This window comes from Hetaerina americana, unplaced genomic scaffold, assembly GCF_022747635.1.
Source record: "Hetaerina americana unplaced genomic scaffold, ioHetAmer1.1.p SCAF_13, whole genome shotgun sequence".
NCBI classification, from domain to species: Eukaryota; Metazoa; Arthropoda; class Insecta; order Odonata; family Calopterygidae; genus Hetaerina; species Hetaerina americana.
In genome coordinates, this window is record NW_027286403.1 from 6564504 (window position 1) to 6576864 (window position 12361).

Consider the following 12361-nt stretch of genomic DNA (forward strand, 5'->3'; position numbering starts at 1 on the left):
GGCAATCTAAAATGGTATGCCCTTAAATCCAGTTACACATTTTATGAATTAATCAAAATAGATTTTTTTAAAAATAATGCTGAATGTGTCCACAATAGAATTCTCACTAGGTATCCAGTGTAGTAACTGGAGTTAGATTCCAATACAAGACAATGCACAATTTCTGCCATTTTTTATGAGCCTCAGTAACATCTTGATAGTGTTAATTGGTGTAGTTACTAGTACCTTTTCTGTGCCACCAATTTCCAAAGATGAAATAATTATTTTGGTCAGATGCTCCCCAGCAAGATAAGTTTTTAAATGAAACCACCCCTATATTTTTATTTGTTAGCCTCCTAAAATTTTATTTCATTAGTTAATCTAGTAAATGCAAGCTTAAGCAATTGAACACCTATGAAAATTTTCAGCAGCCAACTTTTCATTTACAATAGTGATTGTTGAAGGGTTTCCAATACCTATACATATACTTTTCTGACATTTTCAAATCACAAGTGTTAGGTGACTGACTATAACCAGACACATACTAGAAATGCACATAGTCTGGTACAAAGCTCCTAGTCATTTAATTTTTTTGGTAAAAGTAATTGAAGTGGTGTATCTTTACAATTTAAATTTATTTGATAGATTTAATGTTTTTTGCATGTGTCTCTCCAATTTTTTGTCTCTTTAGGATTTCACATTTGCTCTTATTGAGCATCTATTGCTGGCCACAGTCATGGGATGGTAATGTCCTTTCCTGCTAACACAGTGGTCACAGGTTCAATTCTTGCCTTGATGGGTTTTTTCTACCTAGTTTTTGGATGTTTAAGTTGACTCTCTCGTTTATACCATAATGTGACTAATCGCAAAAGATGCCGATATGGCTGTAATTACCATTAAAAATTGTAAATTATTATTATTTGAACTCTGCTATGTCCGGACAAGAGTGGCTACCACAAAATACCTGTTCATTTGTGAAAAACATTTGAATTGAGATCTAGTAGCCAGGTCTTCATAAAAATACAAGCATAAAATCTGCTGTTGATAGAGTACATATTTCTTTCCCCAATATCATAACGCTCACAATTTATTCCTCTGATTCGCAAATTTCAAGAGGAACACATTCAATATGGATTCTGTGTCCCCTGGTCATTCACAAAATTGGAAAATCCTCCCTGATGACAGAATTACATTTTTTAATATAATGGCCATACTGAGCAATTTGAATTCTTAAGGATAGGACATTCATCTGCATTAAAATATTACCAACAAATCTCTTTGGTGACTAGATACTTCCTTAACCCCTAATTTTCTGGCCTAATTTCCAAGTTTTTGAACATGTAAATTCATTAAAAATGAATTCTCTACTCTCAGGATTGGCCATACCATTCATGGTTGTTATTTTTCTTGTGTTCTTTGGCATCACTTAGAATCTTTAACTGCATTTCCAAATTAAAGCGGCTAAATAGCCAAGAAAATTGTTTGAACATATCTACTTTTCATACAGTTAGGAAGCAAATTTTCATATTCACCCTCAGTTCAGATTGAGGAGCATAGACAAACAACAATGGAACTTATGCAAGAAATAGGTTCTGAGCCACAGGATTTATTAAACATATATATTGATACAGACATTTGTAATGGCAATATGCTCCCTACAATAAGGTACTTTTTAAGAATGGTTTCACCCTCTTAGAGGTGGTACAGTAGGCACAACTTCTGATGTAACATTGAGAATATAAATAGCGCCTATACTTCCAATATATTATCTAAACAGAATTAAGTAACACTTGATGTTACCTATCTCTCAGACCTGCCTGCAGGTTCATGACTTTCACTGAATGAGGGAAGTTATAGATTAAAGAATACAATTTCCTTTCTTATTCAGAAAAAACTATTCAAATTTGAAAATTTTGCGCATTAAAAACCTATGATTCCTTAGTCTTTCTTCAAATATTCATTGACTTAAAAACCATTTACAAAAATGAGTGGCTTATATTCATTTTGGAGTGCTTTATTAGGAGACAGATAGGTCTCCTGCTAAACCCATGAGCTTGCAGCTGTCATATTGACAAAAAATTAGAGGGCATTTTAGAAAGAGAGCATTTTTCATTAGCTAAAACCAAGATAGAGACTTGAGAAAGATTACCTAGCCATTATAAACAGAACTTCGTACCAACCTGACGAAATAATATAATATCAACACTCTGCTTGAGAATCAGCTGAAGCTATTTTCAATACTCAATGCCGATAGAAATGAACTTAATATATTTAATGATTTAAAAATACTTGTATGTCACAGCAATGAGAAGCAAATGTGATAATTCATATTGCCCGGCTAGTTTTTATTACCTGCCAGTACTGACACCGTTTGGTAAACTGATGCACTACGAACAAGTAACGAAGAGGCCAAACAGCGCCACAGTGAGATAAAATAAAACTAGATGGTTTTGTTTCGTGTTAGCCGTAGCGCCGATGGAAGTAACAGAACAGAACGTCTCCCACAGGCAATCAAGGAAGTTTGCTGCCGCCACTTGCCGAGAGCATCAAAATAGAGTCATCTGTAATACCCCCTTTTGAGGAAACAAAAGGTAAGATTTTGTCTTTTCACATTTATTAAGAACCTTACTAATGTAAATTTTAATTTTGAATTTATGTCAGCAAATTGCATTGGCGGGTACTTTGAAGATCGATCTGTTGTTTATCCATGCAACTAGGGAGTGATGTCAAAGCTAAGCGGCTGTTCTCACGGGTTTTATGCGTTTTAACAGAGTGTAGCGCCACTCAGTACGGTTAATTTTTTTGTCGATTTAATCCGGTCGTTGAGCCAAGATGACTGAGTGAGGTATTTCATTCGTGGAGGGCAAAGACCAGCGAGTGATCGAAGCCACCTGACATTGCCCTTCCTATGACCTTGTTTGAATTATCGCCCCTGTTACTTTTAATTTAATAAATAATGTAGGCCTAAAGTTTTTATGTTAGTCTTCACTCAATTCCTGATTGTTAGACCTTCTTTTGTTTCTTGCCTAAGAGAATTTCTTTGGTTTACCTTGAGACCTCAAATGTAAACAAACGGACATGCACCCTGGGACGTGCACGCTGAGAAAATGTTCGCAGTTTATTTGCTTGTGAAAATTAATTTGTTCAGACATTCCGGTAAGCTTCAACGTAATCTTATTTTTTGATGACCAATATATATTCTGTTTAGAAGTTAAGCTGCAAAAATATAATTCTTCATGGGTAAGTTTGCTTTGCACTATATTATGAAAACCGTCACGCTACCCATATTCTTAATTACGACATTTGGACGCTTACCGGGAAACAAATTACTGAAATAAATTATAAGGACGTGATTTTTTTCCAAGATCATCTTTCTTTAGTAATAACGAACAATTGAGTCTAGAATAACAGTTTACAATAACTACAAGGAAGTTGAAATTTATTCCGTTTAGTTAGTGCAGTTATATCTTTATCTCCTGTGGAAATCTAAGTCATTGATACGCATCTTGTTGCAATATTTGGAGGATAGCCCCTAACAAGTTGAAAAAACGTTTGTTCATTGTGTTTGCTGAAATAAGAGTTCTTTTTTGTGAAACAGCTTTGCATTCATTAAAGTAACGTTCTCTCTTCGTTTTTGTTATAGCTAGGATTTGAAAGGTAATGCTCAGGAAGCCTAATCAATTTAGACTACCTTTCCTCCGAAACACCTCTAACAAGAACTCGCGTATTTCTTGTTTAATGGTAAATTCGCCAACGTTCAAATTTTAATTTTTCCCGTAGGTACACAAGATTTAATATAAAGCATTAATAACGGTGGAGTAAAGTCAAGAGAAAGGACATTAGAACTCAATGAATATTTCATAGGCGGAAAATAATCTAAACCAACTTATCTTTACGCGATTAGTAAGATCTTTAGAATACACAATTCAGTACTTTACGGATTCCTTTGAGGGAGGCAACGAGGACGGTGTAGATCCATCCATAAGTACTTGCAAGCTTTAACCATCACACCCTAGATATCAATATACAGGGAGCATGCTGGACAACCAACTCCCTTTAAGCACCTATGGTTTGATTAATTCTATATTCCAGTTCTCTGAAGACTTAATATTCTCCCTTCCTGCGTTTTATTTATTTTGAACAATTGAATTTCAATGGAAATATGCTACTGTATTAGAAATTTTATGATAGCATTCCAAAAAGGTGTAATAATAAAGGTATAGATCAGCTTCAATATCTTTTTTTATGCAAGTACTCTACTGCAAACCTTTGCGGTTATTATGATTACTAGGAAAGGCGTTGACATCAATGAAGCCATGTTCTGAAAAAGTTGCTTTGACATATTTTGCAAAAAAATTTGCTGTTATATTTTCCGGTATAGCTTCATTTTCTGTATTTGAACTGGAAAACATTTAAGTTAAATTGGGGTATAGATTTTCTCACATAATTATGTTTATGTGCCTACGTGCTGAATGAAATGGAAACTTGACTCTGCTTCTGCGATTTTTCTTACCTCTGATTTATTTACTGCGAAAAAATAGGGGGTATTTTTGTGATGGATGCACTCTTTGCATTCCTTTTATTTGGTTTTGGTCCGTGATTTTAATAGCGTTCTGACCATACTGTCGGGAAATTATTATATTCTGTAAAATCGGGGCAATGTTTCTCCGGCACTTACGGCAAACTGATTTTAGGCCTATGGGAAATTAAAATCTTGGAAACTATTCATTATTTCGTCTCTATTTGGGCTCTTTTTGTGAACGTGGCCGATGTCATTAAGCATGGGAGTGTAGATCCTTATGTGCAGCATGAATCACGTTTTTTATAAAAAGTATTTTTTAATTTTCTGTTTTTAATTGATTTATTATCCTATTTTGTGGCAATTTTAAACAATCTGTTAAAATGGGTGAGTGGCATAAAACGCTGAAATATTTTGTTCAACTTTTAATTCCGATTCCGCCGACTGGTGCCATATGGAATATATGGACTTGCCATTTTTTCTTCGTAATGCAGACATTTGTTGAAGTACTTCGTAAGCAATAGTATGAACATGAATGAATTACCATAAATTTTAGAATTGAAATATTTTTCTATCACTTTCCCAGCGATTTGAATGTTAAAAAAAGCAACCGATTCTTTCTCAGCAATGGATTAAATTATGTTTTGTGGAAATATTAGTGATTTCACACCTGCTCTTCAGCCTATACATTGTTTACTCTTTCATGTTGGGTGAGTGAAATTGCAAGGCTCGCTGGGAAAGTGATCTCGGAGTTCAAAGTGTATTCGGAGTATTTCTGAGGGTACTGACTTCCTGCCCCTCCTTTCCTGTCTAGTCTTTTACTTTCCGTTAAGCACTCTCACTCTCATTGCCCAGGCTCTTGCCGTGACGTTCCCCTCCGAAATCCCTTTTATCTCCTCCATACACAGTACCCCACTAATCCTTATCGTCAGACGAAAGGCTCGCGAATTTTGTATGTTAAATGAGCGTAATAGCCGAGGTTTGTCGCTGTTGCACAATACCAATGTCTGCACGTTGTTGCACGACTCATCTGGAGCACACCGTGGCTAGTTACAAATTTCTCGTTTCACATTGCTTAATGCATGCTAATTGGTGGGGTTTACAACGGTTATGCTTGGTTCATGTTCAGCAGTCTTGGGAACTATCATGTGATCGCATCAACACGCATTCATTATTTGACGTCACGAGTCAGCTCTCCAAATAGGCCTGAAAAATAACCGATGTTAGTCTCTCGAAAAAAGAAATTCTATTGTTCTCGCACTGGTGGACTAGTAGGGGAAGTATGAATGATTTGTCATGTTTTCTCTCAGAAATCGGTCCTAAAATACGGAAAACAAATTTGAAGTACTTATGGAAATACCTTAAAGAAATTTGATTTCATCAAACTGACTGTAGTGAAATTTTCGATTGCAAAATTGGAGGATTTGGAAAATTTTTAAGCCGTCCGACTTATTTTTCATGCAATTTGAGAATTATGCATCCCACCTAAGGGAGGTTTAATTTGTGAATTAAACAAGGTGCACAGGAAACCCGCAGGATTCGTGAAAAGGGCTATGGAAGAACAGGATGCTATCATGAGCATCACGCGATTATTAGTTAACCCACCGTGGGAGTTAATCGAGACACGAGGGGGATCGAGATGGTGCGGTGGCTATCGTACTGGCTTCCCACCCAGAAGGCCAGGGTTCGAATCCCGGCAGCGTCGAATAACTTTCAATGGTATCTCGATCCCTACTTGAGGTGCTATGAGGAGGGCAATTTGAGTGAGTGCGCCGTCCGTCAGATGGGACGTTTAGCTGCGGACCCCTTGGCGCCTTTCGTTGAGGGTAGGCGAATGTCGACGCCGGGTTTCTCTCCACCCTTCATTCTTTCCTGTCCGTCCCCTATGGCGCAAATGACCTTAGCTGTCGGTCGGCTCCCCTACTAATACCATCGAGGCACGATTGACTTAGGTCAAGGTTATGCATATGTAAGATAACATGCCAGAGAAAGAATCGTGCGGGTGTTTTTACATGGACATGTTACCTCATATACGACCGCTAGGGTGTGTGGCAGTGGGTGATTCGACATGAGGCGTGCAGGATAAAAGATAAACGATTTATGGTGATCCCGGAGGAATTATTCCGCTTCACCTCTTTAAGGTCGATAAGCGAGACCGCAGCGGCTGTCGGATCAACCGGTGGGGCAATTGTTCAAACTACTTGAACATTAGCTTTTGCCGTAGCGTCTTATAAATTCACGATAAAAAGCAAATATTCAAAAATAGCTTTCCGTAAATTTGCGCCAGTGTTGTCTATAGATGGCGTGCAGCCATCATGACGCTCAATCACGGTAGCATGCCAACACAATTTCCTAGTTGTCGAGGTCTGCTTCTTCAACTTCGTCGTGCGGTTACGGATTTGGAGGTAAGAGATAAAGTGTTTTCTAGATAGAGCTTAATATTTCAAATCCTAGACAAACATTTGGGCTTAATAGAACAGCTTTCCTGAAGGCTATGGTGAATCTTTACTAAGAGTAGATCCTCCAGCTAGAAGGTTCTGATGTCTTCTGCGAATTAGGCAACTCTCATCGGGTGTTATTCAGACATGAAAGAAAGCAAGAATAACTCGAAAGGGAACTGAACTGTTGTGCATGGTGCAAGGAGGGGGAGTGGGGAAGGGGGTTAGGAGAGGAGAAAAAAATGGGTAGGGGCGGGATTCAATTTGGAAATGAAGGAGTAATACTCTAACTAAGAATTAGGCCGATGTTTGAGGAAGCGGAGACAAGGTAACTTATTGAAAATTGTTGAGTTCTTTGAGGGTGGAATGGCTTTAGCAACTAGTTAATCGATAATTCCGTGGTTTTCAGCTGTGCACTAGATGCAGCAGGGAATAGAACGTGGAGGAAAGAAATGGAAAAACAATTAACAAATGAAACATTTTGCGTGTGGGCATGTTTTGTACCGGAAACTGCGAGGAAGATGTTCTGTGGCTGGTGAGGTTAGAAAGGAGAGGAGAATTTTGACTTGCGTGAAAAGAGAGGCACTGTGGTACTTATGCGACGTTTTTAGAAGTGCGAGTTCCGTGTGGTGACAAGTGGCCAGGACTATTTGCAGTGGGGAAATCGGATAGGGAACGGATGGGAGGGCATGTTTTAGAGCCTTGCTTAAGACAGGCAGAAGACTCGGGGGTTTCAGAGTATACACAAGGATAATTTACTTGCCTCTCCCACAAAACACAACCTTAAATCCAACACTGCAGCAAGCTCATCTTCAGCTCAGCATACTTCCTTCCTCCGTTCATCCCATCCAACATGCTTATTCTATTCCTATCCCTACCTTGTTTGACTAACGTTCTCACATCTATCACATTCTTCAATATCCCCTCGCCAATCAATATGCTTTGAATCCATATTTCCAGCCTCTTATGGCTTATCACCACTTCCTGTGTTGCTTTCCTTTCTGTCCCTTTCACCGTGTCCATCCTTCTGCACACCCACTTTTCAAAAGCTTCAAATCTACGCCTAACACCCTGCTTCAATGACCATGTTCCCGCGCCTTACAAATCCACGCTCCTGTAACAAGTTTTGATGAGCCTTTTCTTAACATTTTTACTCAAAGTTCTCGACTCATTAGTTCCCTCTTTCTTTTAAAGATTCCTTGTTTAACGCATTCTTTTTCTTATTTCCCTACCGCCTTGACCATATTGGTCCAAGAAACTTCCATGATAGGTAAACTGTTCCAACTGCTTAAGTTTATGGGCTCCATTTTCAATGTTTAAGTTACCCTTTCTCTTTCTGAAAAACCGGATACCCTTTGTTTTATTTATATTTATTTTCATCCTATACCTGTCGCACGGACTTTTCAATGCATTCAGCAGAGTTTGCAACCTCTTCGCTGACTGACAAACTAATGCCTGATCATCCGCAAACCTTACTGATTTTATGGATTCCCCCCCCCCCCCGACTTTAACTCCTATTTCCAGTTTCCCACACCTCTCCAATCATTTCTTCCCAGCATCGACAATTCCGACTGTCCTTTCGTCAGTCATACCCGAGTAGACTGTTGAAGAAGAGGTTGAGGATTAGTCTCCTATCCCTCCAATCCACTTCTTTTGTTTGTAATACTAACCAATTGACCCTATCGACGGCTTTTTCGAAGTCTACGAAACAGAAAAATACATCCTGATTCCATGTTCCTCCCCATCGGTGACCTCATTTCTGCAATGGCATCACGCATGTCTCTCCACTTTCTGTACCCAAACTGATAATCCCCTAGGTAATCCTTTGCTCTACTCTCCATCATCTTGATGATCCTGTGAGCCAATTTATCAGCTTGTGAAATTGACCTTTTTCTTCTCTTGCCTTCATATTTGGCCCACTTTCCCTTTTTTGTTGTGGGAATTAACACATTGGACAAAACCCTCTGGCGAAATTTCTTCCTATGTGTGCTACGAGATACTCAATGAAGACGTCCCCCCACGTTTTCCTAACACCTTGTGTAGTTCCACGAAATATTATGTACCCCAATTGCTGCACTTGATTTCAATTACTATTATCCTTTCCATCGCCATTGAATAAGTCTGAACCATAGCTAAAGTCATCTACGCCATATTATCGCTCTATGTCTAAGGTTGCTGGGCTTTACCATACGGTCCCTCTATATATTCCTTTCATCTCTCTAAGAGATTTGATTCCCCTGTCTCAATTAATAATTTTACTGAGTTACCGTTGATTGTTTGCATCGATTGTCCCTTCTTACTTCCTCTCAGTGTTTTCTTCTTCCTGTATAGCGCACCAATTTCACCCTTCCTTTGTAAACTTTCTATATCCTTACTCAGCGTCCATCGCCACGCTTCTTTCGCTCAATTTGTTTCCCACCTCAGTTATTCAGCACCGATGAAATCATCCAAATTGCCGTGGAATTAGAATTGAAAGGCAACAAATTGCAATACGAGCGCTGTTGATAATCATTTTTCCAAAATAATATGTAACGCCTCACGTGCGGCAACGTGACGATCCAGAAAATCACAATGAAACCACCAGGAGATTTTCAGGTGGTTGATTAAAGAAAATCAAACTAAGGACAGCCAACAGATTGAGGCATACATTTAACTCGCAATAAGGGGAATATAATCTTTTAGATTAAAGTATGAATCACGTGCAAAAGGAATATTATTTCTCCATACTAACCTCGGTGATATTTGCATTTAGGAAGCATTCATACCGTGGGCTGAGATAACTTTTCACGGTCATTTGGTGTCACGGAAGTCATTATACATTGCCCTCATTCTGCGTAGTCATTTCACAATGAAACGGGGGATACGGGCGTCGCAGGAGGGATATGTCTGGGGAATCCCTTGGTCTTGGACCAAAATTGTAAAATTAATTGACAAAATCAGTAATTTTTTCATGCACCAATTTTTCCTGAGCGCTGCCCTAGATATTTCGTTTCTTTGGTCAACCCTGTTTCCTCTTAACCTGCAAATGCGTGGAAAATTCGCCAACCTATTCGCGTTAATCTTTCCGAAGTTTTCAATTTTTAGGCTGTATCCTAAGAGTACAAGTGTCAAGGTGAAATGGGCAATGATCGGCCGTCGTTTTAATTTAATTTCGATTTAAATTTTGCTCTCACTGCTGTCTTTTCGTCGCTTTTGTTGGTTTTATAGCTCTGAAAGTTGAGCATTCAATCTAACACATTTTCCGCGTAATACCTCATAATATAGTACGCAAAGGAAAAACAATGCCTCCAAGGAAGACGGTATGTCGTGTATATAAATATATATATATATATATATATATATATATATATATTGATGATTTCGTTGAAGTAACACGGAAGTGTTGAATAAAAAACTTGGACAGCAACAAGAAATACTATATATAATAACACAAAAAGAACACTCACACGTTATTTCTTGATAATTTCGACGGAATTTCGCTCCGTCTTCATCGGAAGTCGCAGAGTGAGCGTAAAGCGCTTTGCTGCCGCGTTTGTATTTTGGGAAGCAGGGTTCTACATCCACCCCAATATTTGGGCATGCCGTCGCAAGGGCGTTTGGCGGGTGGCGTTAGGGCGCCAGCCATTGAGGTTTCTCTAAATCTACATAAATACCTCGCGATCCAACGTAAAGATGTGCGGCAGGGGGTGGAAGCACCAGTCGGGATGGGATAAGGGAGAGGAATGGTGTTTAAAGGATTTGGAAAAGGGAAAAACATCCAATCAAAATCCCTGAATATACGTGCATGGTGGTTCAAACTCTAATACATGTTAGCGGAAAATTATGTTCAACTGTTAGTTACTTGGATGCAAAAATATACAGTAACAGAACAATGTTCAAATCATGCGGAAAATATGTCTATGAATAAATGCGTGAGATGATCTAACTTACGAGTAGTAAGATTGTAATATGTCTTTAACATCATCGGATAAGTTTCAAGCAGATTAAATCCTAATTAAGTTTTAGGCAGGGTTAAGTGCTCAATTGCTCATTATTAACAGAAATACATTGAAATATTCCATCAAGTGCTACCTGAACCTTTTGTGCATATAGTATTTCATCATCCGTATTTAGTTTGAAGTAATTCTTAGTTTTTGTTTAAAGTGCACGTAAAACCGTTTTGAACTAAAATTAATCACCAGAAAGTTATGTATCATAATGTAGAATCTGTCGTTGTTAAAGTCTTGGTATTTTTGGTTAATAAGTCGCCCGTTTAATTGACATCCCCATCGGGTTGGTTTCACACGTTCGAAATCACAGTCGAGAGCAGTCGTTTAAGTATAATCGGAAGGCACAAAACACCAGACTCTGGCACAATGGCATATTCATGGTATGCCCTCGGCGAAAATGATGCTTTGATAATTTGCCGCTTGCCGAAGAACCAAATTTTAATGAGACTTAGTCTCCCTCGGACATTCACGCCTTCGCGTTGGAATGGGCGTGAATCATCGATTTTGCCGGGCGGAAGTTACTTCTAGCACTAGCTTCTCACGTGCTCAGATGGTGATATAGGTGACTGTTTCTCCGAGTCAGGGGAGGTTACTCACTTCTTCTGCCGCCCAAAGATAGGGGTACCCTCCGTTATCTTTGCCTTCGTAAGGCATTCTCGGACCGAATTGCGCATTTAGTGTCCTTGAAATGGCGGTAGCATGATTGTTACAGTCGATGGAACATAGCACATGTGTTGATCTTTTAAGGGAACCGTCAAGCTGATGCGTTGTGAAATATTAATGAAGAAAACAGTGTTGTATTTAGGGTTCAATCAGAGTTTGCGGGGCATAGCGGGAGGGATATTCGCCTTGGCTTGTGGAGCTGGACGGTTGTACGAGTTTCAGAAATCCTGAATTTGAGTGTGAAGTCACAGTAAGTTATAATTTTTCGATGAAAAGTCTTGATCATGCCTCGCAAAACCTTATCAAAGGACTATTGTAAGACTTTTGGTAGCTCATCTGGGCCAATTTTTTTCTTTATGAAAAGAAAGTAGTAAAGATAGTTGGGAAGCTGATGCGATGAACTTGAGCATCCGCAGCCGTGAATACTACTTCGGACGGATTCATGTTGTCTGACCAGGTGACATATGTTTCCACGAAACCGTATCCCTATCGGCCAATCTCCAGTTATCACTACTCCAACGTACCAAATTTTTTACCAGTGTATTTTCAAATTTCCTCTTCGGAGAAATTCTTTTAATGAAAATGTCAGCCTTTGATAGACTGATTGGTAGTGATCACTTGCCGACGTGAATGATACGGGTTTAGTTCCCTGCCAGGGGACGGATGTTACGTCGCTATGTCATGTTTCCTCTATAGCAAGAGTTTATGTGAGTTATAAACCTTTGTCATTAGTGTTCAAATGTAATTAACGCCAAAGTACTTGTCGGCCAGGG

General features: G+C 38.9%; 1 protein-coding gene across 1 annotated transcript in view; it reads left to right on the top strand.

Moving 5' to 3' along the window:
* Nucleotides 1-2470: 2470 nt before the first annotated feature.
* The window catches only part of Drat (Death resistor Adh domain containing target), a 96748-nt gene continuing 86857 nt past the window's right edge, over nucleotides 2471-12361 (top strand). The window contains exon 1 of the mRNA XM_071583186.1: nucleotides 2471-2570. The gene's annotated coding sequence lies outside the window, so the exon portion shown is untranslated. The remainder of the gene's footprint in view (nucleotides 2571-12361) is intronic.